The sequence below is a fragment of the Podarcis gaigeae genome, assembly GCF_964106915.1.
Source record: "Podarcis gaigeae genome assembly, chromosome: 10".
Classification (NCBI taxonomy): domain Eukaryota; kingdom Metazoa; phylum Chordata; class Lepidosauria; order Squamata; family Lacertidae; genus Podarcis; species Podarcis gaigeae.
This window is the reverse complement of record NC_139686.1, coordinates 59,482,767-59,509,475: the sequence shown is the minus strand read 5'-3', so window position 1 is coordinate 59,509,475 and position 26,709 is coordinate 59,482,767. Positions and strand designations below refer to the sequence as shown.

General features: G+C 42.9%; 1 protein-coding gene across 2 annotated transcripts in view; it reads right to left on the bottom strand.

Annotated features, from left to right (window-relative positions):
• Positions 1–26,709, bottom strand: part of PLXNB2 (plexin B2) — a 330,952-nt gene that overhangs the window by 282,674 nt on the left and 21,569 nt on the right. The gene's annotated exons all lie outside the window — the stretch shown is intronic.

Sequence of the window (26,709 nt, the reverse complement as noted above, 5' to 3'; positions counted from 1 at the left end):
TTACCTAACACGGGCAAAGACCTGTCTTTGGCTCCTAACACTTGATCGTTGCCAGATTAGGACACAGAATTTTAATTAAATCCTACTAGGAAGCTGCAGTGGGCAGCGGAGAATGACTCAGAATGGTAATTGCTAGTTGGTGCCTTCATGAAGGTACAATTTTAGAAGCCGTGCAGGTGTTACTCTTTTACGAATGACTCCAAAAAAAATTATAATCAGACAGTCCTCTAGGTAATTTCACAGGGAAAGCTATAAAACTTTGAAATGCATTTCTAAGGTGTCCCAAAAGAGGCATGAAAACGAGGCTGCACTTTAATGTTACCAAGCTAATTGGTTGTCAGTGCTCAAAAGCAATTCCCTTCTAGTGGAAGGTTTGGTTTCACTGATGTGTCACATAGTGGGTGATTTGCTAAGGACCTGGCAAAACCGCGCTTTTCTGTAACAGAGGTAGACAGACAGATTTCATGCCCGTTTCCAAATAAGGTTGAAAACTGAAATACACGTAACTTGAGCTACTCACTCTTTTTCGCACTCTGTTGTACTCATAATGGTTAAAGGGGATTGTTCCCCCATGTCACCACCATTTCAATACTGCCATTATTTATTTTTCAGAATGCTTACACGCTTATGGGTGACACAGCAATTCTGAATCAATGTTAGAAGCGACTGAATGCAGTGCCTTGGAATCATAGCAACTCCTCATTGCATAGCATGGGACACCACTGCAGGGAAGGATTATTTAGGTAAGCAGCCTAATCCACCACTTAACATAGCTTAGGACAGCCCACAATCTGGCTATAGACGTCAGCGAACAGGTTTTGGGTCTGGACGTTTGTGCAAGAGAGCAGCAGCCTCAAAGCTTAGCTTCCAGAACACGTACACAAAACCTATTTGCCTGCTTCTTCTCCATTCCTACTACACCTAAACAAAATTGATACACAGAAAATGTTTCATATCCAACAGTTTATACTATCAGTCAAGTAATTGAGGAATATATATAACTTTCAGACATATTAAAAACGTACTCTCAACATTTAATCATTCAGAGCAGCAGTTCAGGGGGGACTGGAATTTTCCTTTTAAGAGTGTTTCAGCAGTTCCTTCGATTACTCATGAAATAGGTAGATGATGGAATGTTGCAAATTTTTTGCTTGGGGAGAACAGTCTCGGGAGGGGGGAAAAGCCATTTACTCAATCTTGGCGGCAGTGGTCAGCAGTTTCCCTACGGCATACACTGCAAGCCCCCGCTCCTGCCCCACTTGACTCTAATCACGTCTCTAAATCAACTGCCCCATTTTACAGATGAGATATTAAAGCTGAGGCACAATAATTCACTCACCCTATTTTCTTAAACATCTGGGGTGCGGGTGGTTGCCGATCAGAAGGTTGGCGGTTCGAATCCCCACGACGGGGTGAGCTCCCGTTGCTCGGTCCCTGCTCCTGCCCACCTAGCAGTTCGAAAGCACGCCAAAGTGCAAGTAGATAAATAGGTACCGCTCTGGCGGGGAGGTAAACAGTGTTTCTGTGTGCTGCTCTGGTTTGCCAGAAGTGGCTTAGTCATGCTGGCCACATGACCCGGAAGCTGTACGCCGACTCCCTCGGCCAATAAAGTGAGATGAGTGCCACAACCCCAGAGTTGTCTGCGACTGGACCTAACAGTCAGGGGTCCCTTTAACTTTACCTTTATTCTCTTAAACAGGGACAGAACCTCTCTCCCTCTCCCTCAGTTGTACATACCATATTTGTATCCCATCACTGGGAGAATCCAACTATATGGAAAACTGGTTTATAGGTTGGGGAAAAACATCCTGAGAATCCTGCCTGCCAAAAGATTTAGATCCAGCACTCCTCTTTCAAGTTAAGAGCAGCACACTTAAAAATAACTTTTTTGCCTGTTTCTCTTCACAATTACATTGGGAAGAATAAAACAGCTGATGGTCACACACTGAGCTTCATGATGAAATAGGGACTCTAACACTGTAGAAGAGTTGGAAGGGATCCCTAGTCCAAACCCCTACATTGCAGGAATCTCAACTAAAGCATCCATGACAGATGACCATCCAACCTCTGCTTAAAAACCTCCAAGGAAGGAGAGTCCACAACCTCCTGAGGGAGTCTGTTCCACTGTTGAACAACTCTTACCGTCAGAAAGTTCTTCCTGGTGTTTAGGCAGAATCTCCTTTCTTGCAACTTGAATCCACTGGTTTGAGCAAGAGAACACAAGCTTACTCCGTCCACCATGTGACAGCACTTGAGATATCTGAAGATGGCTATCTTATCTCCTCTCAGTCTCCTCTTTTCCAGGCTAAAAGTACCCAGCTCCCTCAACCGTTCATCATAAGGCTTGGTTTCCAGACCCTGTACAGTCTGGAAATCGCTTATTAACACACTAAAGGCTTTCTAATTCCTATAGTGAGCTTTGCCTTCATGTAAGAGCATAGAAAATTACCTGTTTTCATCTGTCACAGATGGGTTGCTGTACACAGCCAATGATACAGCAATACTGCACACCTGATAAGAGTCATCCCCTCAATGTGAGTCACTACATGGAAAAGGACATTCTGAATCAACAGCTTTGAACTCTAATTCCTAGACCTAAATTAGCATCTGCAGTATGTTAGCTGCTCGATTAAACACTGGGTAAGCTATACGGAAGTCATCGTTGTTATTTTTTTAGCTACATGAATGATGCATCTTTGAGTTATTAGAGCCCAAGTGACAGATGGGTTCATTTCAAATATCAAATATCGTTCTCCTCCAAAATAAAGAAAAACAAGAAAGGATTGGACTGGTGGTTATTTGAGGCAAGTATCAACATAACCCTGGGCAAGGATTCCAACAACTGAACATGTCTCTCTCGGGCGTGCCAAGTAATTCCTCATACCAGGAACGCAGTAACTAATGCCCGCAACACCTACTGTCACGTTTATCAGATGCTGATGTAATGCCTTTTAATGAAATGCCCAGATTAAAAACTCAAAGCATTTTAAGTCTTAAGTAATAAGAGAATAATTATTTATCTCTAAGGAGATAAAACCAGAGTATAGCAGAGTGAACCAGAGTACAGCCAGCCCTCCCTTGTCTTCCTGCCTTGGAAATGTTTGCTTGCTTCCTACACCTTCTAATGCAGCTCACATCAAGCACTATTAAATGCAGGTTGGGTTACGATGGATGAACTAAGCCCCCTTCACCAAACCATTCAGAACCATCCCTTTCTAAGACAGCAGCTTAGAATGTTGTTGTGATTCCTGCCCGTAGCTGACATGGATTCAGCTACCTCATGAAAAGTAGCTACTCCATGAAGTGCCAGGCTAAAAGGTATGCCACCATTGTGATATATCACCAGCTAAACATTGCAATATACTGATACAGAGGTATATTGGTTCTCAAATTTAATCCATTCTGGAAGTCGGTCCATTCGACTCCCGAAACAGTTTGAAAACCAAGGCACGGCTTCCAATTGGCTGCAGGAGCTTCCTGCAGACAATCGGAAGCCGCAGGAGCCACGTAGCACATTCAGCTTCCAAAAAACATTCACAAGCCGGAACACTTCCAGGTTTGAGGCGTTCGGGAGCCAATTTATTCAGGAGCCAAGCCGTTCGATTACCAAGGTACCACTGTATAATCACAATGACTGAAATGAGGAAGGAGCATTGGCTATGTAGAGGGATTCATGGTTTTCCCTACTTTGTGATTTTTGCCTAGCACGCACAAACACGCAGACATCACGATTCGCGATATATTGCTAGTTCAGAAATTATGAAACCCAATATCATGATATGGACTGCAAGCCAGTTTTGGATGGTATGTTGATATATCGCCCAGCTCTCACCACCGGTTCACTATACAAATTATGTATGCCTAGTCTTCACGCTGCTACCAAATGTTCCTAGCATGCGGTTCAACAGGAAAGTTGTTTTATTTTTATTTATTGTTGCCCCCCACGTTTCCTCCTAGGAACTCAACATAATACACATGGTTCTCCTCTTCTCCTTTTTTACACTCACTTCAACCCTGTGAGTTGGGTTAGGCTGACGGACTGTAACTGGCACCAAGTTACCCAGTGAGCTTCATGGCTGAGTAGGGCCTTGAACCCTGGTCTTCCAGGCCTTAGCCTAGCTATCTAAGCACAACACCACATTGGGCTCTCATGGGTGGAACTATTCTATAATCCAGAGTGGGGCAATACCCCCCTTTTTGGAGGAGTGATGAAATTTACAAAGGGCATTTAGCCTGATTCAGCGGGGCTCTTTGACCCTTTGGAAAACAGCAATAAACTCATATATTTTGCTTGTACGGCACAGGCTTGCTTTTGGATGCGGTTGCTTGGAGCATCTAAAAAATTCTAACTCTTTTGTGTTTTTCAGAGAAAGCAATGGCTAATTATTCACACCAACGCTTCTGACATCAGAAAGAGTGCAAAATATGAGAGGAAGGCACACAAGGGAATGGGGCAGCCAGTGTTTAAATGCCAAAGCCATCCTTCAATTAAAAGTTAAATGTAATGTTAATACGGAATTAGCTTCTAATAGAGTTGGATCAGCCTTACTTGCTGGAATAATCTTAGGTCCACTTCTCCCTGGAAACCATGGCATCAGCAAGCGCTTAGGCACCTGGCAACAAAGTAACCATATTTTTTCCTAATAATGTAAAACAAAGCCAGCCTTACAGCGGTCTTATCCTGGCAAGTGGCAAAGCTGGTCAACTGAATCCCATTCCATTGAGGCACTGGAAGGTGAATTTCTAAATCTCTTATTGTTCAGCTTGAATATAGATAACTATCAGCTCATTTTCTGAATCTTCTGTACCTTTGCTAAGCATAACTTCAGCAATATGGTAATTAATTCCTATAAATCTTACCAGAATCTGTATATTCAGGGAAGTGAGAGTGGTGTAGTGATTAAGAGTGTTGGGCGAGGACCTGGGAGACTAGAGCTCAAATCTCCACTCAGTAATGAAGTTCGCCGGGCCACTCACCAACTCTCATCCTAACCTACTTCACAGGTTGCTGTATGGAAAATGTTTTTGGGGATGGGCTGTGGGGAGAGAATCATATACCTCCATGGATGAAAGGTGGGGTATGAATGCAACAAACAAACAAACAAACAAACAAACAAACAAAAAATAAATAAATGTCTAGATACTCTAGGAAGCTAATAGGATTTCATTTTTAACAAGCCAAGCTGTTTAACCTTGCAATTTGCAGCAGTAATTTAAAGGTCATCAGCATAAAATGTTTACTGATCCAATTATAGTACCGTAGTTCAAACAATCTTCAAAAAGTCAAACAACTGTGATCACATCCAGGGGACTGATCATTTTTTCATACCTGCAACAAACTCCATCAGGGGGAAACAGGATCGGTCCCAGAATGATACTAATAAATAGGATTTGCACCTATGTATTTGGTGAGTTACTCTGTGACTGGAGACTGTGATGGTAGAGCTTTCTTTCCATCACTTACATTACAATCATTTTACTAGAAGTGGGGTTTACCAGTAGCTCGGAAGTATTTGAAGAACTGAAAATTCTCTCTCTCCTGCCACACACATACACTTCCATAAAACCTACTTGCTATGCAGCATCTCTGCTATTCAGCTTTATCTAACAGAGAAACAGCCAAACTCCATACGAAAAAAATTCACACCCATAATTTTCTTTTTCTGATTAATGGAGACATGATGAGACAAAACAGACGTGCTTTGATTATGCCATCAATGAAAGAGCTACCTGTCTGTCACACTAAGCAATCTTCTGTATAAATACAGGAAGATTAGTCTGAAATGTACAGCATTTGACAGGCTGGCAGGAATCACTTATGCCATGCTCATTCTCTTGCACAGCAGATTATATATGGTCTCTTCTTCCCTTCCCTCTTAACACGTTCCTCGACTCAAGTAGCACTTGCACTTGAATTAAAATTGGAGATGAAAAGGTTCTCTCCTTCTCCCTCCCACACCCATTATGACCCAAATAGAATTTTTATGCAATTTGTGCTTAAATGCTCAGAAACCCGTTTGGCTGCCACACTCATGACAGGGGCTAGATATGAGGTCATTCAGAATTCCAGAGCAATGCCTACTTACCACCAAGCGTCTTGAGAAATGCCCCAAAATATTTAATGATATATTTACATTAACTAACATGCACAGCATCAACCTTGGGTTTTTACAATGCAGGAGGACAGACAACCAAATTTGGTTAGCCAGGAAATTTAAATGATTTGCAGAAGTGTAATGGGTGGAATAAGGGACGCGGGTGGCGCTGTGGGTTAAACCACAGAGCCTAGGACTTGCCGATCAGAAGGTCGGCGGTTTGAATCCCCACGACGGGGTGAGCTCCCATTGTTTGGTCCCTGCTCCTGCCAACCTAGCAGTTCTAAAGCATGTCAAAGTGCAAGTAGATAAATAGGTACCGCTCCAGCGGGAAGGTAAATGGCGTTTCCGTGCACTGCTCTGGTTCACCAGAAGCGGCTTAGTCATGCTGGCCACATGACCCGGAAGCTGTACACCGGCTCCCTCGGCCTATAGAGCGAGATGAGCATGCAACCCCAGAGTCGGCCACGACTGGACCTAATGGTCAGGGGTCCCTTTACCCCTTTACCTTTACCTAATGGGTGGTATGCACACAGGTGGGAAGAGTTTTACTGTAGTTTCTTCCACACAGCTTTTTCCATCCCTGCTCCAGACTCCTCTCCTTTGCTTTACACAGCTGGAGCAGTGACCCAAACAAGCTTTTTTAGTTTTAACTGAAAAACATGAAAAGCCGGAGATATTTAATGCAACCAATTTAAAGGTCTATAAAATAGCCATTGACTTCATGGGCTACCTTAGCTCTGAAGCCAAGGCTATCTCTCATGGCTCAGTCACAATAGACATGCGGTTCTTCCTGTCCATCCCAGGATATGGAGAGCTTGAAGCAAGTGGGAAGAAATACATTAATGTCACTTTGTAGAGAGTAGGCTCTCTCTGGCTCATCCCGGCCAGCCATGCAGTTCCTCAGGAGCATTTCCCAGGAAGGCAGTGGTGTCAGTTTTATGTATAATCATCTTTCTAAAGGCTGCAATAAAAGCTTTTAACGATCAACCATAAACCTTGAACCAATAGGAGGAAAGCAACATTAATGGAGCAGAGCAGTGGCACTAAATATAGGAGCATATTGTTTGGAGAATAACTACTTTCATTATAAGTCTGTCACATTGGAAGCTAGCATTGTGGAGTTTTCTGCCGGTCTTTTCTACTCCTGTTCTTTGCTCCTAAGTAAAAAGTCTTCATGCTTTAAGTCATATCTAGACTAAACCCTTATCTATAGTCTGTTTAAAAAGCAATTACAAGGGTCTCACAGATTCAGCTCAGAGCTTAAACAAAAATGCACTCTGCAAATATCTGCCAACAAAAAAAGAGTTTTGTGTGTGTGTGTGTATGAAATGAACCCTTAGTCCATAAAGGACTTAGAAGAACATAAAACCAACATACAAATACTAAGCATACTCAACATGATGCAAACCTACATAGCCTCCACTCCTATTGTTGAAAGGAGGAATATCACAATTTGGACAGGGCAGTTCCAATACAACTCTTCTAAACTGCTCCTAGTTCACAGATGACTAAGTAGGTTCCAGGTTGGTTAGCCACATCCGTGGGTTTCTCACATTCCCTATAAATTGCAAGATGAAACCTTTTTTCACAGTCGGGTAAATGCAAAGCCACCTAAGGAAGCAGAATCAGCTGGAGAGCTTCCTTTCCTTGTGAAACAAGCACATTTCGGTTAGGCAGGGGTGGAATCACTCGTTTGTCTTGCAATGCAATGACCAGCCCAGCAGCTTACAATTCCAGGTGTAGCCCAGCAATATGAGCCATTGATCATCATCAAGGGTAGATTCCTAAGAGAACTGACAGCACTTACAGGAGCAGGAGCACAACATGGGCTTTGGATTACAAGCTGATCAAGGGACAAGCAAGAACAGAGGCAATATTGATCTTTACAAAGAGTACGAAATTAATAGCAGAAAAGCAAGCACTCTATTATAAATAAAAACTGCCAATAGCAAGGCACACATTTTCTAACAAAAATGTATTCCCCTCTTTTCATATCTCTCTCTCCTTCCCCCACCCAATTTCAAGCTCTTATCCCTCATTTTTCCTGCACTAATAAGTACAGTGGTACCTCAGGTTACATACACATCAGGTTACAGACTCCGCTAACCCAGAAATATTACCTCGGGTTAAGAACTTTGCTTCAGGATGAGAACAGAAATCATGCAGCGGCAGTGCAGCGGCAGCAGGAGGCCCCATTAGCTAAAGTGGTGCTTCAGGTTAAGAACAGTTTCAGGTTAAGAACAGACCTCTAGAACGAATTAAGTTCTTAACCCGAGGTGCCACTGTAGCTGGGAACCTAGGAGCATAGCAATTGCAGGTGAGACATTTCTTGCAAAGAAATGAATATGCTGGACAATTGACGAAAGATTTGAAGGTATGGAGAAGCTTTGACAGAGAAGTGAAACTCTTGCGACTAGGCGGCGGACAACCACATAAATGACCAGTTAAGGGGATCTTTTCGTTTACATTCTCTGTGTTAGTAACAATCGCCTTGCTACAGGAAGGAGACAGTTCTTCAAGGTGGTTACAAGGTTTGTTTCCAGCATTTGAGACACACTGAAAGTTGCTTTCGTGTTACTTTTGGAAAGCAGTGCTACACAGTATTGGTGCAATCGTGCTTGAAGATAGGTGAACGCACACGTGCACATCTCGCTTCCACTGAGGAACGAGAAGCCGCTCTAAGCAAGAACAGAGGTTTGGTGATGCGGCATGCAGAAGAAGCAGTTTAATTAAACACAGCATGACCATACTGTGGTCTATTGTAACCTTGGGATACAGCAAAGTGTGAATTACATACTGAAAGCAAGACTCTTGTTGGAGACGGGTGGAGAACCTACAGGGAATAAGCAGCAGGCATAAGAAACAGGCCCCAGGGATTCTAACAGAATGCTGGCAACAGCAAGGGATTTTTGGAGAGCCAGTAAAGTGATGATTTTGAATATCTCATTTTTCCCCTAGCCTGTGCAACTGGATAAAACCCCAGTATAGAAGAATATTTCTTCCGAGCCAAGAGGTATGCTTTCTAAGGAACAAATTTCCACTCCTAGCTTGTGATCTCTGCTCAAATTTAGTAGCATTCTTCTGACAGAGATTAAAGATACACCTGCAACCTTTAGCAAAACAAAATGCAGTGGTACCTTGGGTTAAGTACTTAATTCGTTCCAGAGGTCCGTACTTAACCTGAAACTGTTCTTAACCTGAAGCACCACTTTAGCCAATGGGGCCTCCTGCTGCTGCCGTGCTGCCAGAGCACAATTTCTGTTCTCATCCTGAGGTAAAGTTCTTAACCTGAAGCACTATTTCTGGGTTAGCGGAGTCTGTAACCTGAAGCGTATGTAACCTAAGGTACCACTGTAAAGAGGATGAATTTAATACACAAAATAAGAAATAGCATCCCTTGAGGTAGATCTAGAAGCACATTGGATGTTGGCACCACTACGGAACTTTCACACACCCACACACCCCTTACCATGAGGTTTTCTCTGAAATCTATTTTGGGGGTTTTCCTCAACCCTGTGGAGCAGATTTGGGAAGGGTGCATGGGGAGAGGAAATTCTTGCAGCTAGCAAGTCTACTTCATTGGATACTATCAACTCTCTATTTCAGCATTGCCAAACCTTTTGCACATGAAGTGTACCTTTTTCACACATTTGTTGCACGCTTGCATACCACAGGGTATTGAAGTGTTGCCTGGTGTGTTCCTGCAGAACAAGACTTAGCAGCTTCCATACAGACAGAATGAGATCAACCCACTGGTACAACAGTCACTCTGCTCCCATAAGTCCCATTTTGAACACAGCACAACTTCAGAATCCAATGATTTGGGCCTGCACTGTGTTTGGGCACTGTACTGTGTTAACCCACTGTATCACATTTTTTACTTACACTTGCACCACTGCTCGTGCAACAAAAACAGCTTGTGCAGCACCAACACTCCTGCTTCTTGTACTAACGTCACACAGGATCTCACCTGGAGCGGTTTTATCCAGAAACACGAAAATGGTAGTGAAACTATAGGGGTTGTTCGACTAAAGGGAGAGAAATAAGAAATAAGGGATGCTATAGAATGGGTGTATCTCACCCGAAGATTTTTATTTTATTTTAAGAAGAACAGATCGTTAATATTCTCTAATCAGAAAGATGTAGCCCATAAGTGGATGAATTAATGAATTAATGAAATAATAAAATGAGTGGATAAAGCCGATGGGGAAAGCTTTCCCCCTTTCTCTCATAACACTAAAACTCGGGGCTATCCAATGAAGCCGAGCATTTGGTTCAGGACAGAGAAAAGAAAGCACCTCTTCACAAATTCTTATGGAATTTCCTTCCACATAAGATGCACTGAAGGCCACCAATTTGGATAGCTTTTTTTAAAGGACAAGACAAATTCATGGAGGATAAGGCTATCAGCAGCTAATACTAACCCGCATGGCTATGTTCAACTTCTCCTATCAGAGGCAACAAGCTTCTTAATACCAGTTGCTGAAAACCACAGAAGGGGAGAATGTTGTACCATACAGGTCCTCTTGAGAATGTCTCACAGGCACCTGCTTGGCCACTGTGAGAACAAGGATGCTGGCCTGATCCAGTAGATTCTTCTCATGTTCTAATACAAGTCGTGCAGTCATTCCAAACTCTCAGCTTTAAAACACAAAACAGTAGGTCCATTTATTCATTCAGGCCCGTTAAAAAATTAAATGTGCTAATTAAAACTCTTTATAGGCTCTGGGGAGTAAAAGGCAAGGCTGTTAATATGGCACTTCAAAAGCATGCAGGATTCTAATTTAATTGCAATCTGGTGGCCCTTCTCCAAGAATCACACATTCTTCTCTGAAAAATGCATCTTCTCCAACATAGAAGATCCTACAGTTCAGATTTTTAGGCAGTAGCAAGGGAAGGGGACTCAAACTCTCCTATAAGTGAGAGGTGAGTGGTGGGAGGGGGGGGGGAGAAAGGTGTGGGTGATGTTTTTGTATGATAAAACTGAGTAACTCACCCCCCCCCTTAAAAAAAACCTCTACGCTTGGAGCAGCTGTTTTTAGACTATTGGGAAGTAAACACCTGATACTATACAGGATGTATTGATGCCCTGCTGAGTTTAGAGGTTGTCAAAGAAAACGCAGCACCTCTGCCTTTGTAATGACCCCTTCAACCAACAATGCCTTTTCACTTTTCTGCACACCACCTTTGCCCAGTGGATTCAGCTGCTCAGCAGGCAGCCAAGAAAGTCTGCCTACCCCTCCACTTTAGCAGCTTACCAGGGGTGTTAATGAGTGCACTGACTGTTCCTACCTCCAGCCTCCTCTCCTACCTACTGCAGGAGAAATAAGTTCCCCATTCTCCTACTACGGAATACTTTGAGCAACTTGTCTGCTATGAGCGATACACTTTTCTTTTTTTAATGATCGGTTAACAGTTTTTCTCAGCGTCGCCATGTTAAAAACCAAGCTGCTACAAATTTAAAGGTTACAATAAAAACAGAAGACAAATCAGGGTACTGGTGCCAGAGGGTGTTTAATTTTTTTTAATTGCAATCTTATTTATTGGCCAGGCTTCTTGGTTGATGCTACCAGACTGAGATTCTAGCTAATTTCATTCCGCTCCACGCAGCCTATCACTTCTACTCAACGCTACTCCACTGAAAGTGTAGAAATAAGATCACACAAATATCCTGGAGTCCCCATCTCCCGTGAATGTCATATGCAGAAGGAGGAACAAAAAAAATAAATCAAAAGATGCCTGAGCACAGCTGCCTGGAAATCGATTGTATCCTCTGAAGTGCCAGTGGAACAGCTGGAATCTGAGGCAGGCTGGCTAAACTGAAGAAGTGCTGTACATTGCTGGATTATAACTCAGCTGCTGTTAGGCCAAATTAAATATTTTATTCCTACAGAGAAGACTGAAGCACTGCCACAGCCAATGCAGAAGTGTACAGGACAAGGATTCTCTATTGTGAGGCAAGATTCTCCCTGGAGAAGAGCAAGTAGTTGCCAAGGCAGCGCAAGATTCTCTTCATTGTGTGTATGTGCGTGCGTGCATCTTAATTTGGAAATGAGGCACACTTTGGCCATGTCCCCCCCCCCCGCCACACACACAAGCCAGTGCAAAGGATGATTCTGTCTGAGTAGCTTCCCCTCTAATCATCCCATGCTATTGATTTGAAAACTCCTGTGGATATTACTATTTATAAACGTCTCAGGTACACTTAACCATGATTGCATACCTCAATTGTCAGGAAAGCCCCGGGTGTCAGTTGACTGAAAGCAAGCTTCAGCACTCTGAAACAGATCCACTTGTAACCACACCAAAGGGACAATGGGTCTCTTTCTAAGGTAGTGGCCCCACGATGCATGTCTCAAGCTGAACAGAAGTGGGGAACACCTTCCTTTCTACAAACCAGATGTTTCTGTGGGACAAGAGAGTGCGCCATGACAGCACATGTCTCCTATTTTCCACACATTTCACACACACAGCTGAAGACAAAGAACAGGCCAAGGGCTACATCTGCGTTTGTCAAGGACATTTACTTGGAAGCTGTTTGAAAATCCATGGGATGGGCCTCAAAGTACATGTTCTTAAGCACATAATGTTCATTACACTTATTGGAGATTTTGGTGAAACATACAACCTTTGCGTTTATAAAATACAATGCTCCTTCTCTAACAAAAATAATGAAGAAAATTATTTTGCTCCAGTAAGCGGTGGCACCTGTAGGGTTATTTATATTATTTTCTTTCTGAGCAGCACTTGTGTATAAGCAAGTACAGGGTTAAACATCACAACAGTCACTAAGCTTGTCCCTAGTATCACCTTCAATGGAACAAAGTATGTGACTAGACACCAAGCCATCCCCTATAAGCAAGATTTCACCAGATTTGCAGCACTGAATACACTAATGTGAGGGTCACTTAACACTGACCCACTTCTTCTTCTAAACAAATAAGCTAAGGAAATGTAACAAAATACATGTTTGTGTACACCCTCTACTAAGCACCATACCCAAACCTGTTTGGATAAACAATTATTAGTTTGTTCCAATTTACTGCAGCTTTTCTACAGCTTATTCTGCAAAGGTCCCCAGAGGTAACAATTTCCAGGTTGCCGGGAACAGTGAAAGGTAAAGGTAAAGGGACCCTTGACAATTAGGTCCAGTCACAGACTCTGTGGATGCAGCACTTATCTCACTTTATTGGCCAAGGGAGCCGGCGTACAGCTTCCGGGCCATGTGGTCAGCATGAGTAAGCCGCTTCTGGCGAACCATAGCAGTGCACGGAAACGCCGTTTACCTTCCTGCCAGAGCGGTACCTATTTATCTACTTGCACTTTGATGTGCTTTCGAACTGCTAGGTTGGCAGGAGCAGGGACCGAGAAACGGGAGCTCACCCCGTTGTGGGGATTCGAACCACCGACCTTCTGATCGGCAAGTCCTAGGCTCTGTGGTTTAACCCATAGCGCCACCCGCGTCCCTTTTTAAAAGGATAAGAGAGCACTATTAATTAGGCATTTTTATGATGCAATATTTTCCATTCAAATACAGCCCTACCTCATTATGATTAGAAGATGTCTCAAGATGTGGACTGCAGTCATGAATCCACTTAAAACCTCTTCATGCCTGAAACGACCATTATTCTATTACCTCTAGTGGGACACTCTGCTCACATTATTTCCAAGTTGCAATACTCAGATCATTCCAAGAAATTCTAAAGTGAAGGGGCAATGCCACAACTGGACTTAACACTCAGTTAGAGCCCACACTAACCTGTTTTGTAGTCCATGTAGGTAACAGGGAAACCAATTCATTCAGTTCTGTTGTGGACAGTAGCTTTGCCCACATCACAAGTGTTCACTTATTTGTTGACTGGTTCTACTATATCACTTAAGTAATGACCAAGAATTACTTGATCCAGTTGCAAAGAGATGCCAACACTCAAGTACAGCTCCAAAAGGATCATGAAGCCTTGTCAGTGAAACAAATCCATGTTTAACTAATTAAGCAGCATTTTCATTTGTATCAAGAGGTGAATTCCAAGACGTAGATTTGTAAAAACGGTCCCCATTGCTCTAGTCACTGTGACCATATCAACATCTCTCTCTCTCTCTCTCTCTCTCTCTCTCTCTCTCTCTCTCTCTTTCTTTCCAGTTGCCAACCAAGGAACACACAAAGAGCATGAGGGAAATGTGTGTGGCTACAACACTTCCAAGTAGAGTACTTTGTAATGGGAGTTTTGGCTCACCAAACCCCTGTTTTGCTTTCTTCAGTGACCTTCTGGCAAGGCTAGTCCAGTGGTAATAACAGCCATTTAATGCATAATTGTTACACTATAAGAAGAACAGGAAAAATGCCCTGTGACACTGGAAAGTCCCTGGGAACAATATGAGTAACTGAATTGCACTTTGAGAAAGACATAGCTCAGAAAAAAATGGCAATAAAAATAAACTAATCTTTAAAGGTTTGTAGGCCATGCAAATTGCAATGCTGAAATACTGACTGTTATCAGCAGTATACTTGCATATTTCCCATCATCTAAATGTTTTTGTAATTACTTGTACAGCAAATTCTTCAAAGCAGGCATGTCTGTAAACCCAAAACAGCCATTGAAAAAGGTTGTTTCTTGAAATCTTGGCAATAGCTATGCATTTTCCTAAGCTGCAGGACAGCTGCAATGCCAAAGGCTTATCACATTTGAAGATTTCTTTTATTGCTAGATAATTTACTAAAGTGTCTATAAACTAAATAGGAGTCTGGCATCCAATCTGTACAGGCTTATATTCTGTATACTGGGTGTGGGTTGCCCTGAGCTTTTTGTACTGCTCACATATATGATGGTACCTCTGGACAACTCTCAGCAAAACCCGTCCTTTCAGAGACACTGCATCTGATTCTCACATATGTGTGCAAAGGACGAGAAACATTCCATCTAAGAGCATCCACTAGCACAGATCTTCAGGAAAGCTGAATTTTACACCTTAGGAGTCATGTCTGGCATTCTAAATATCATTTGAAAGTGATACTAACAAACTACAATGGACACAGCACAGAAATGGTAGACATTCTTCAAGTGAACCAAGTAGTTTCCAATGCATAAAATCTTCTGTAGGAAAACATCTAGCACTCTTTCTAACTAACACAAAAACCTAACATGTTACTAGAAACATAACAAATTAACTTGAGAAATTTCAATGCCAATTCCAGAGCACGGCAGCTTTGATCACTCAAATACACTCACCAAGCTGATATACCAAACCAATGATTGGTGTTCAACAGACTTTAGAAAAGTATCTTGTCACTTTAAAGGTAAAGGACCCCTGAAAGTTAAGTCCAGTCACGAACTACTCTGGGGTTGTGGAGCTCATCTCGCTTTACAGGCTGAGGGAGCCGGCGTTTGTCCGCTCCACGGACAGTTTTTCCGGGTCATGCGGCCAGCATGGCTAAGCCGCTTCTGGCGCAACAGAACACTGAAGCCAGAGCAGCGCACAGAAACGCTGTTTACCTTCCCGCCGGAGCAGTACCTATTTATCTACTTGCATTTTGACGTGCTTTCGAACTGCTAGGTTGGCAGGAGCTGGAACAGAGCAATGGGAGCTCACCCCGCGGCGGGGATTTGAACCGCTGACCTTCTGATCGGTAAGCCCAAGAGGCTCAGTTGGTTAGACCACAGCACCACCTGTGTTTCATCTCTGAAGGGTGAATGCTGCGTCCACTCGGTCCTAACTTGCACTGCACCAGCAATGCCTGAATAAAGGGACCACATGGATGGGCAGATGACATGTTCATGACTTCACTTGGGGTAGTAAACATGCATTTTCAAACGCTACAGGTGGGCTAGGAAAACCAACCATGCAGAAAGGGCACCCACATAGCACAGATAACAGATGGGTTTAGCCCTTGGCTTAATTATCCAAGGGACGGTTCAGACTTTTCAATCTTTTATTTGCTTACCTGTAAAATAGGAGACAATACTTTGAAGTCTCCAAGGCAGTGCTATTTGGATCAATTAGATAATGTAGTAATATGACTTTGAAGTTTCAGTAGCTAGCAAAGCACTGTAAAAAAAAGAAGTCATGTATATAAAATCAGAAGTGCCGGATTAAGTGCAAACTCCCTTTGATGTCAAAAGTTAGTTTTACTTAAATATTTTGAAGTAATTAATCTTTTTGCCATACAGCGTTTTTTATGTCTGCTGCACCAACAGCTCCTAACATCTTGTCATTCAGACAGATGGGTTCTTCCAACAGGCATCCTTCATAAATTCGCCCACAATTCATAACTCAAAAATAGAATTAGTGACACTGTGATACATTTTGATGAATGAGATGCCTTTGTACCCTGCATGCTGCATTTCTCACAGGACAGAATAGCACATGCCTAACTTGGTGTAACAAATGGCTCGGGTACATTTTCTTTTTTTTTTTTGCACCACCCACACGCTGCTAAATCCATTTGATGAAAGGATTTCGAAATTACTATAACCCTAATGTCTCAGTAACTATATTTGGGGCAGGAAAGAGAAGTGCCTTTATTCTGAAACTACCATTTGCCATCTTAAGAACTGTATCCATGTAACATAAACGGAACTGAATACAAAAGAGTCTTGCTGCATTTGGTGCTTCTGCTGTAAAATGCAAGCCTGGCTCATCAGTCTGTGGCAGTGCAAGGTTTCATAAGTTAATAATAATAATAATAATAATAATAATAATAATAATAATAATAATACTCCACCCACTCTGGGTGGCTTCCAGCATATATAAAACATAGTTAAACAATGCTAAGTTCCCCCATGTTCAACAAGGCTTACCACCAGATAAATTCTTACCAGATTATACTCCTAAACTCTTTTCGAACTGGACAATTTTACATGATATTCTCAGCTCGGTCCAGTATATCTGAAGGAGCGCCTCCTCCCCCATCGTTCTGCCCGGTCACTGAGGTCCAGCTCCGAGGGCCTTCTGGTGGTTCCCTCACTGCGAGAGGCCAAGTTACAGGGAACCAGGCAGAGGGCCTTCTTGGTAGTGGCGCCCGCCCTGTGGAACGCCCTCCCATCAGATGTCAAAGCGATAAACATCAACCTGACATTCAGAAGACATCTTAAGGCAGCCCTGTTCAGGGAAGTTTTTAATATGTGACATTTTAGTGTATCTTTCATCTTTGTTGGAAGCCGCCCAGAGTAGCTGGGGAAACCCAGCCAGATGGGCGGGATACAAATAATAAATTATTATTATTATTATTATAGCTCAGATGGGAGAAATGTGAATCTGTTAAAGGAAGGATTCCATGCCATTTCAAGGACCAAAAGGGCAAGCACATACACACCTCACAACAGTGTTAAAAGTCAGGTATATATACAGTCATAGGAAGAAGAAAGCACACCCCTCTTTGAATTCTGTGGTTTTACATATGAAGACATAAGAACAATCACCTGTTCCTTAGCAGGTCTTAAAATCAGGTAAACACAACCTCAGATGAACAACAACACATGACATATTACACCGTCTCATGGTTTATTTAGCAGAAATAAAGCCAAAATTGAGAAATAATGTGTAAGCAAATGAAATAAGTGGTACCTCGTTTTGAGTCTGGGATCCGTTCCGGAGCCCTGGACACTCGACAAAAGGGACGCTCGACAAAGCGCCACTCTGTGCACGCACGTGAGCGGTTTTGCACTTCTGCGCATGCGCAAAGCACGATTTAGCACTTCTGTGTGAGCGGCAAACCCGGAAGTAACTCGTTCCAGTACTTCGGGGTTTGCCACGGATGTTCCACGAAATGGATGCTAAACAGGGTGGACTCAAAACAAGGTACTACTGTACACCCTTACTGCTTCCATAGGAATTAAGAAAGAGGCTAAGTAGCAGACAGGTTCTGCTAATCAAATGCCCTAGCTTAATTGATCATCAGTAAGTGTGCCCACGGGGATGAGGGTGGCACTGTGGGTTAAACCACAGAGCCTAGGACTTGCTGATCTAAAGGTCAGCGGTTCAAATCCCTGTGACGGGGTGAGCTCCCGTTGCTCGGTCCCCGCTCCTGCCAACCTAGCAGTTCGAAAGCACGCCAAAGTGCAAGTAGATAAATAGGCACCACTCCGGCGGGAAGGTAAATGGCGTTTCCATGCGCTGCTCTGGTTTGCCATGCTGGCCACATGTACGCCGGCTCCCTCGGCCAATAAAGTGATATGAACACCACAACCCCAGAGTCGGCCATGACTGGACCTAATGGTCAGGGGTCCCTTTACCTTTTAAGTGTGCCCATGTCTATAAAAGCTGAGGTTTTAGCAGTTTGCTGGTCTGGAGTATTCAGGTGTGTTTTAGCACAATGCCAAAGAGGAAAGACGACACAATGCTCTTAAGAGAAGCAATTGCTACTGCCCATGAAACTGTGAAGGGTTATAAGGCCATCTCCAACCAATGTAAACTCCATCCTTCTACAGTGAGAAAGATTATTCAAAAGTGGAAAACATTCAAGGCAGCTGCCAATCTTCCCAGGAGTGGACGGACGTGTCAGCAAATTCACCCGAAGGTCAGACCGTGCAACACTCAGAGAAATTGCAAAAAACCCAAGAGTTACATCTCAGGCTTTACAGGCCTCAGTTGGCATGTTAAATGTTAAAAGTTCATGACAGTACAATTAGAAAAAGACTGAACAAGTATCATTTGTTTGGAAGCATTTCTAGGAGAAAGCCTTTTCTCTCTAAAAAGAACATGGTAGCACAGCTTAGGAAGACAAATTTGCAGCTGAACAAACCACAAGACTTCTGAAACAACGTCCTTTGGGCAGATGAGACCAAAGTGGAGATGTCTGGCCATCATGCACAGCACCACGTTTGGTGAAAACCAAACACAACATGTCAGCACAAACACCTCATACCACCCTGTGGAAGGGTGATGTTTGGGGCTTGTTTTGCAGCCATGGGTCCTGGGAACATTGCAGTCATTGAGTCAATCATGAACTCCTTTGTATACCAAAGTATTCTAGAGTCAAATGTGAGGCCATCTGCTTGGCAGCTGAAGCTTGGCCGAAATTGTGTCATGCACCAGGATAAGAATCCCAAGCACACCAGCAAATCTACAACAGAACGGCTGAAAAAGAAAAAGAATCAAGGTGTTGCAGACCTCAACACAATTGAAATACTCTGCAGGACCTTAAGAGAGCTGTGCCTAAACAAATGCCAGCAAACATCAATGAACTGAAGCAATGTTGTAATGAAGAGTGGACCAAAATTCCTCCACAACAATGTGAGAGGCTGATGAAGTCCTACAGAAAACGATTACTTCAAATTATTGCTGCTAAAGGTGGTTCAACAAGCTATTAAATCATAAGGTGTACTTAGTTTTTCACACATGGCTTTTCCCATTTTGCCTTTATTTCTGTTAAATACATCATGACACGATGTAATGTGTCATGTGCTGTTGTTCATCTGAGGCTGTGTTTACCTAATTTTAAGACCTGCTGAGGAACAGGTGGTTGTTCTGATGTCTTCATGTGTAAAACCAGAGAAATCAAAGAGAGTGCATTTTCTTTTTCCCATGACTATATGTTAGGTGCCAAATGACTCCTTAAACCAAAGTTACAGTCATCAAAACAAAATGTCTAGTTGCCATTTTTGAATTATAGTGCTGAAGGAGACTCTTGAGAGTCCCATGGACTGCAAGAAGATCAAACTTATCCATTCTTAAGGAAATCAGCCCTGAGTGCTCACTGGAAGGACAGATCCTGAAGCTAAGGCACCATCTTGGCACCCAGGCATCTTCACTTGGTCGCAAGTTCTTGATAGCCAGGTGCAAAATGCACCTGGCTATTTTCAAACACTGCCCCACAACCACACAACACAATTCCTTAAGAAGGATATCCATGACCCAGCTTTAGAACAGGATCTAATATGAATGTGTCTCTCCCTTGGGTAGAGGAGATTTCAGCCTCTATTTGCATCACACTGTCTACAGAGAAACAGTAGTTCCACCCAATGAATAAAGTTAAGCCAGCAGAGAGGTATCCCCTGGTATTTTTCCATAAGCATCTCTAAGATACGCCATAAAATTCGCTCAGAAACAGCTGGCAGCCAACAATTTCTGGCATTCCTATGAATAAAACAGCTTAGCAGTAATCCCCTATGGAATGTATCCCTTAAAAAAGAGAAAAAGAGTCAGGAAGTAATACACTCAGTCTTAGATGCTTAGTTTCTAATGTATGTGTTTCCTAGAAGCTGCATTAAAATACCACATTTTGTCCAAACTGAACTGAACAGATGCCCAAGCCAAATTATGGCTCTGAAACATCCCATACTATGAAATCTACTTGTGTTATGTAACAGGTCAACTTCTTTAATTTTTTTTAAATTATGTATGGATATCAAATGCATTATGTGAAGAAAGTTATTACAAAATTAAGAGTAGAAGTACGTAAGCATGCATTTGTTTTATGACAAATGAAAAGTGAACTGAATGGGGTCCACCACTGAGGTTAATTTCCATTCATCCCAAAATGAACGCAGAGAGGAATGAGTGTACTTCCATTCATGCCCATCCATTTCGTTCAGAGGTGGGGAGGCATTTCCTTCCCCAGCAGCCACCATTTTGTTTCCTCCAGTGCATTCAAGGAGGCAGCTTAGAGCTGCCATTTCCCCCACTGTGGTGCAAGAAATGGGGCATTCTGGGAAAGACAAATCGGCAATTGTGAGTGCATCACACAGTGAGACCTCTAAAAGAACACCACCCCAAGACAAATGTGACTATCCAAAACAAATGAGATTTTAACAAATGAAGAGCAGAACAAAGGAAGCTTTTAGCAACAAAAACAAAAGTTATCACTGAAAAACAAGCATTTCCTTGTACATGGGCATAGCCGGGTGGGGGGCAGCTACCCCCCAATCAATAAAAATACATAGCAAACTAAGGTTCTCCCCCCACCACAAAAGGCCTGCCCCCCTAACAAAAATCCTGGCTACGTCCATGTCCTTGTACATGACTAATTGGCAGGGTCTTTCGTAAACTTCAGCCCCCGCTGGGTGCTAAATATAAAATTTATATATTCAAAAAGAAAAACTCTGTACCACTGCAATGCTCTGCACAATTACAGCTGTAGTGGTTTTTGAACACCTTGTGAGTCGAACGTTTTGCCGCAAACCCAGAAGTGAGTGTTCCAGTTTGCAAACTTTTTTGGAAGCCGCATGTCCAATACGGCTTCTGCAGCTTCCGATTTGAGTGCAGGAAGCTCTTGCAGCCAATCAGAAGCTGCACCTTGGGTTTTCAAACGTTTTCGGAAGTCAAACAGACTTCCTGAACGGATTCCGTTCGCGAACCAAGGTATGACTGTTCTTGGCAGAAAACCCCACTGAACACAATGGAAAGAAGATCAGGCAACACATCACAAGGCACATAATGCCGCTCCTGGACGCAACATTCCTAAGGCGATTTTTCCCCAGCATTATATTAGGTTTAACTTTCAGAATGATTCATAGGGCAGGTGGTCATTGCATCGCATGCAAATTTATGCTTCTAATGATTGCTGCTGAAGGCTTGAAACCACTCCAGGGGATGACAAGCCATCTAAAGCGGTGAGGCACTCTAACAACTGCATCTGGGGTGATTCTGTTTCTGGAAACATCCCCATGGCAATTATAATGCCTTTTCCAGCCCCAGACTGGAAATCCAGATCATTATTCAGAAAGCAGCTGGGATATTCCCAGGATTTCCTAAAACTCTGGAAAACGTCCCAACGGCGGAAGTTGCACTACTTGATCCATTTCACAACAGAAGAAAAAGTTGCTGAGACTTTTCGCCACATATTAAGAATGAACCACTAAGACCGAGTTACTGTTTAGCATACATATAGCTGTTTACAAGTTTTTGGAACGCTGGTAACATATTATTTGAGGAATGTTTCCTAAGAAAGCAAATGTAACCAGCTCTATGGCTCCCACAAAATATACAAATCTGCATTGCACTGGGTGGTACCTGCTGCACCCAGGATTAAACAAATATAAAAAGCATGCATCTACATCATCCCTGCAACACTCCCTACAGATTATACCAAAGTAGAAAACAACTGCAGCTGCTTTTTACTGTTGATCCAAATGGGCACCAGGAAGGAGTGTGTGCCACCTTTTGCATTTTCAAATAATCATCTTCATGCTTTAATGAAAACGTCAACAAACATCTTTAAAATGTTATATGGACAGGTTTTCCTCTTTTTTCCGGCTAGCATTAATTGCTCATCTTTCTTTTTATTTACAATGCTACTGCGCTGTTTGTCAAAATATTTCCCGCCTGCAAGAAATGTTTAAAAATTCAGAGTTCCAGCTTTATATATAAAAAATGAGCATTGTACCACTACATTCTCTGTTAGGCACTTCCCTGCTGGTTTCTAGTCTCTCTCTTTTTTTTGCACCTGCGCTGCAATAAAAGTGAATCTGTAAGAGGCAAGGCATTATAGTGTTTTGATTTATTTAATAGTTCTGTTTTCTCAAGAATATGTTACAAAATCTGTCTTGTGTCTTGGGCATCTTGTTTGCTTTTTGCAGATGAAGTTATGGTAGATGGTGGAAGCTTTGAAAGAGTCAGTATGCATCAATGCACTTTAAAAAGGGGACCTTTGCACGGTATATTTCTAGTCTTGCAGAGATAGAGTAAAACATGCTAAGCAAATGTGAAGCGGTTGCTGCTTCATCTAATGCAGAGCAGGAAACAGCCCAACTGAGAAGCAACATTCTTGCTTTGAAATTCTAGCTCTTCAATCAGCTCCCGTGTGGGAGCTTCAGGTAGCTGGGTCAGTGTTTATGGTCTCCTATTTATATTCAGGAAGCAATGGCAGAATGAAAGACGAAGAAACAATACTTATCAATATTATACATAGCTGCTCCCAGAGTCACAAAGGCATTTAGAGCTTCCATTATTTTTAAAGGGGGAAAATGAGAAGGTTATTACATCACTGCTAAATGGCATAGAGGTGGGGAATACTAGAGACAGAATATCCCACCACAGAGGAGAGAAAACACTAGCAGACCACCTTCTTTCTTTTTTTATAATTATTTAGCTTTAAGCAAGGAGTCAAAGACATTCATTTTAACACACCTGTTGAATGGTCAGCATAGTTTCTAATCTCTGTCCCCCAAAATAAAATGCAAAAAACCCCCACCTGTTTCCCCACTATATCAACATGCTGCCCAGTGGGCATCCCATAATAAAACACAAATGTTTAATACTGCTGTTGGAACTCACAATTGCGTGGTAAAATACAGCTTGCTTGCCATCAGAACTTAGCAATTATTGGAAAAATTAGCCTCAAACAAGTAGCAACCAACAGATATGACCAACAATAGTCCCCTGCCTGTATCTTCAGGCTGAAGAACTACAGTCATCATACTTTCCTTGACTTATGTCTCTAGCCTTCTGGTTTAACAATGTAAAAGTCAGACCAGAATTTCTCTCTACATAGGAACGACCAATCTACAGAAACATTCTTACTGTTGGTTAGGACAAACCACTACTCAACCATCACCCATTAATAAGACTTCCTTCAAAAAGAAGGCAGAGCAGGATGTGCCCCTCTGCATAGATGGAGACCCTGTTCCAATAACCCCTGAAACACTACCCAAGACCGGTTCCCAAAAAGACACCCTTGGGGGGGCTTTGGAGCCCTACTTTACCACCCCACTGTTTCAGAAGCAACAGCATACCCAGCCAAAACTCATATCCAGTGAAGCACTTCATGGTCCAAGGTCTCACACATCCAATCTACTCCGATCCATGGGTGGTACAGATCCTAGCCATTCTCGGAAGAGGCAATGCCATCAGGTTCTTCCCATCATGAACCACCATTACCTAACCGTTGAGTACTGAAACAACAGCTCTCAGTCTAAAGGAATGCCAGCTCCAACTGTGGGAGAGCTCACCTATCTGGGTAGAAAGGCTAAAACAGGACATACTTCTATCCAACTTTTAATTAGGCAACCAGCTCTTGGGAAGAATGTGCCATCTCCCTGAATCAAGCAGAAGAACAGGGTGCCCTGTATTGTGTTAGTGACTCTTCCAAGGACACATTGATCTAGGTTAACTTGGAAAGTACTGTAGCTGCATTTCCCCTCTTCCCATGTGTCATGAAGATTCACAGCAGGCCACTTAAGTCGTGGCCAGTTTAAACCTGACTGCAAGAGACCTATTCAAAGGGCAAGCTCATTTCGGAAAACATAGTTCAAAAGCTTCTGAAACTTATAACCAGAAGCGATGAAGATTCTCAACAAAGAGGTGAACTCTCAGGTGGTTCTGAGGTCTTGGAATGGGGAGAGGCACTTTTCCAAATGTCAGTATATAAAAGACTTTCATGAACTCTTCCCAAAATATTATCTTCATCAGCGTTCTAATTGTGATACAGTTGTTCTGCCAAAGAGTGGAAACAGCATATTAGCGATAGCATCATGGTTTCTCTCATCACCTTCCAAGGTGCTTTTTAATATTTTTTTTAAAAAGACAAAAAGATTACAGTTTCACCAGTCTGGAGTGTGCCAAAGGGTGATCAGCACACACTTCAGAAGCCTGCAAATCCTCCCCCAGGAACTTGCACACTGGAAATAAGTTTATGAAAGAAGGTTTCAGGGAGTGGCAAAGCGAAAACGTGGCCTTAAAAGCAGCTGGTTGCACCTTTTCGACAAAATGAGAAAAGATATAGAAAGCTAATAAAGCATCTATTGAAAATGATGACTGGTCTGTAGCTGTAGCCTAGGGCTGGGTGGTGTTGAGCTTTCAACATCGCGGTGTATCGCCAGCCAAACATCACGGTTTGGTGATATACCGCCAATACCCAGCCGGCAAGATGCCAGGTGAAACTGCCACAGCTCTCTTTGTGGAGACAGAGGAATTCAAAAGCAGCGATGGTTTCATCAGCAATATGTTGCTGGGTGAAGCTGTCATCACAGCCTGCCCCCATATACCAGTCCTGGGTGATATATCAATATATCGTCCAGGCCATGGGTAGGCAAACAAAGGCCCAGGAGCCAGATTCAGCCCAATCGCCTTCTCAATCTGGCCCACAGGCAGTCTGGGAATCAGCATGCTTTTACATGAGTAGAATGTGTCCTTTTATTTAAAATGCATCTCTGGGTTATTTGTGGGGCCTGCCTGGTGTTTTTACATGAGCAGAATACGTCCTTTTATTTATAATCCATCTCTGGGTTATTTGTGGGGCATAGGAATTTGTTCTCCCCCCCCCTCAAAAAAAATATATCGTATTTTTTGCTCCTTAAGACCCGCTCCCCCCCCTAAAATCTAAGGGGAAATGTCTGTGCGTCTTATGGAGCACATGTGTGGTCCCTGGGGCTGGGCGGGGGGAACCTGGGCTTCCCCCGCCAGCCCTGCAAGCTCCGAGAGAAGTGGTGAGGCTGCGCGCAGCCTCTCTGCTTCCCCCCAACCTGTCTTGGGGGCTGGGGGCGGGGAAGTTCGGGCTCCCCCCTCCCCCAGCCCCGCAAGCTCCGGGACCTGACCTGTTTTGGGGGCTGGGGGTGAGGGAAGCCCGAGCATCCCCCAGCCCCAAAAACAGGTATTTTGGGGGGTTATTATTATTATTTTTTGAATTCCCCCTCCCCCCCAAAAAAGTAGGTGCGCCTTATGGTCAGGTGCACCTTATGAAGCGAAAAATACGGTAGTCCAGCCCTGAGGTCTGAGGGACAGTGGAGCGGCCCTTCTGAAAAAGTCTGCTGACCCCTGGGCCCAGGTCTACATTTGTTTAGGGCAAGTGTATGCCAGCCAATCTCTTCAAATCAAGTTTAGAGAATTCAGAGGCAAAAGGAGCATGTCACCCCCCCCAAAGAAAAAAAAGAGAGAGAAAAGGCTGAGCTTCCCCAAAGCAGAATATCTGCACCATTATATTTCCTAAACTACAACTTGCACTCCATTAACCCAGTCTTTGATAAAAGAAAAATTAGGGGAGGGAATCAAATAAAAAAAGTGTCCCTTTTATTTACCAGCTGCATATTTCGCAACAATCAAGTCTGCTAATCCATATACGTAAATGGCGGTTAAGGAAAACACTTCTTAAATATATATAATATATATAGAGAGAGAGGGAGGGAGGGAGGGAGGGGGAGGTTGAAAAAAGTTCAAAAGTTTAGACTGCCTTAAAATAAAGTGAGAAGGCGTACAAAAATAAAATGCAAAGGTACTCTATTTACTTTACACATTCTGTGGGAAGAAACTGGCAAGGAGGCTGTTTATTTAAAAATTAACACCCCATTTGCAGGATTTAAAAGCCAAGGGTGATGAAGTGAGCTCACAGGAAAGGGAAACGAATAAGTGTGTGGCGAGTAGTACATTACCAGCTCTCTCCTTGCTAGTTAAGCAATTCCCCAAGTAGCAGGTCAGGACCTATCAGTGTGTCAATGTGAATCTTGTATGCAGGTGTTGTGGGGGGGGGGGGCACATTAGTTACATTTTTGGATGTGAGTTTCAAGAGAAGAACACATCATCATTATTTTTAAGAGCTGGGTAAATTCAAATCAGAAATTTAGATGCAGTAAAGCGATCGTGGAACTAATTTGGACCTTTACAGAAAGGGTGGCATAAAAAAAGGACTTGCACTGCCCATTAAAATGTAGGGTGTTAGATGTTTTAGGCACAAACCCAGCTT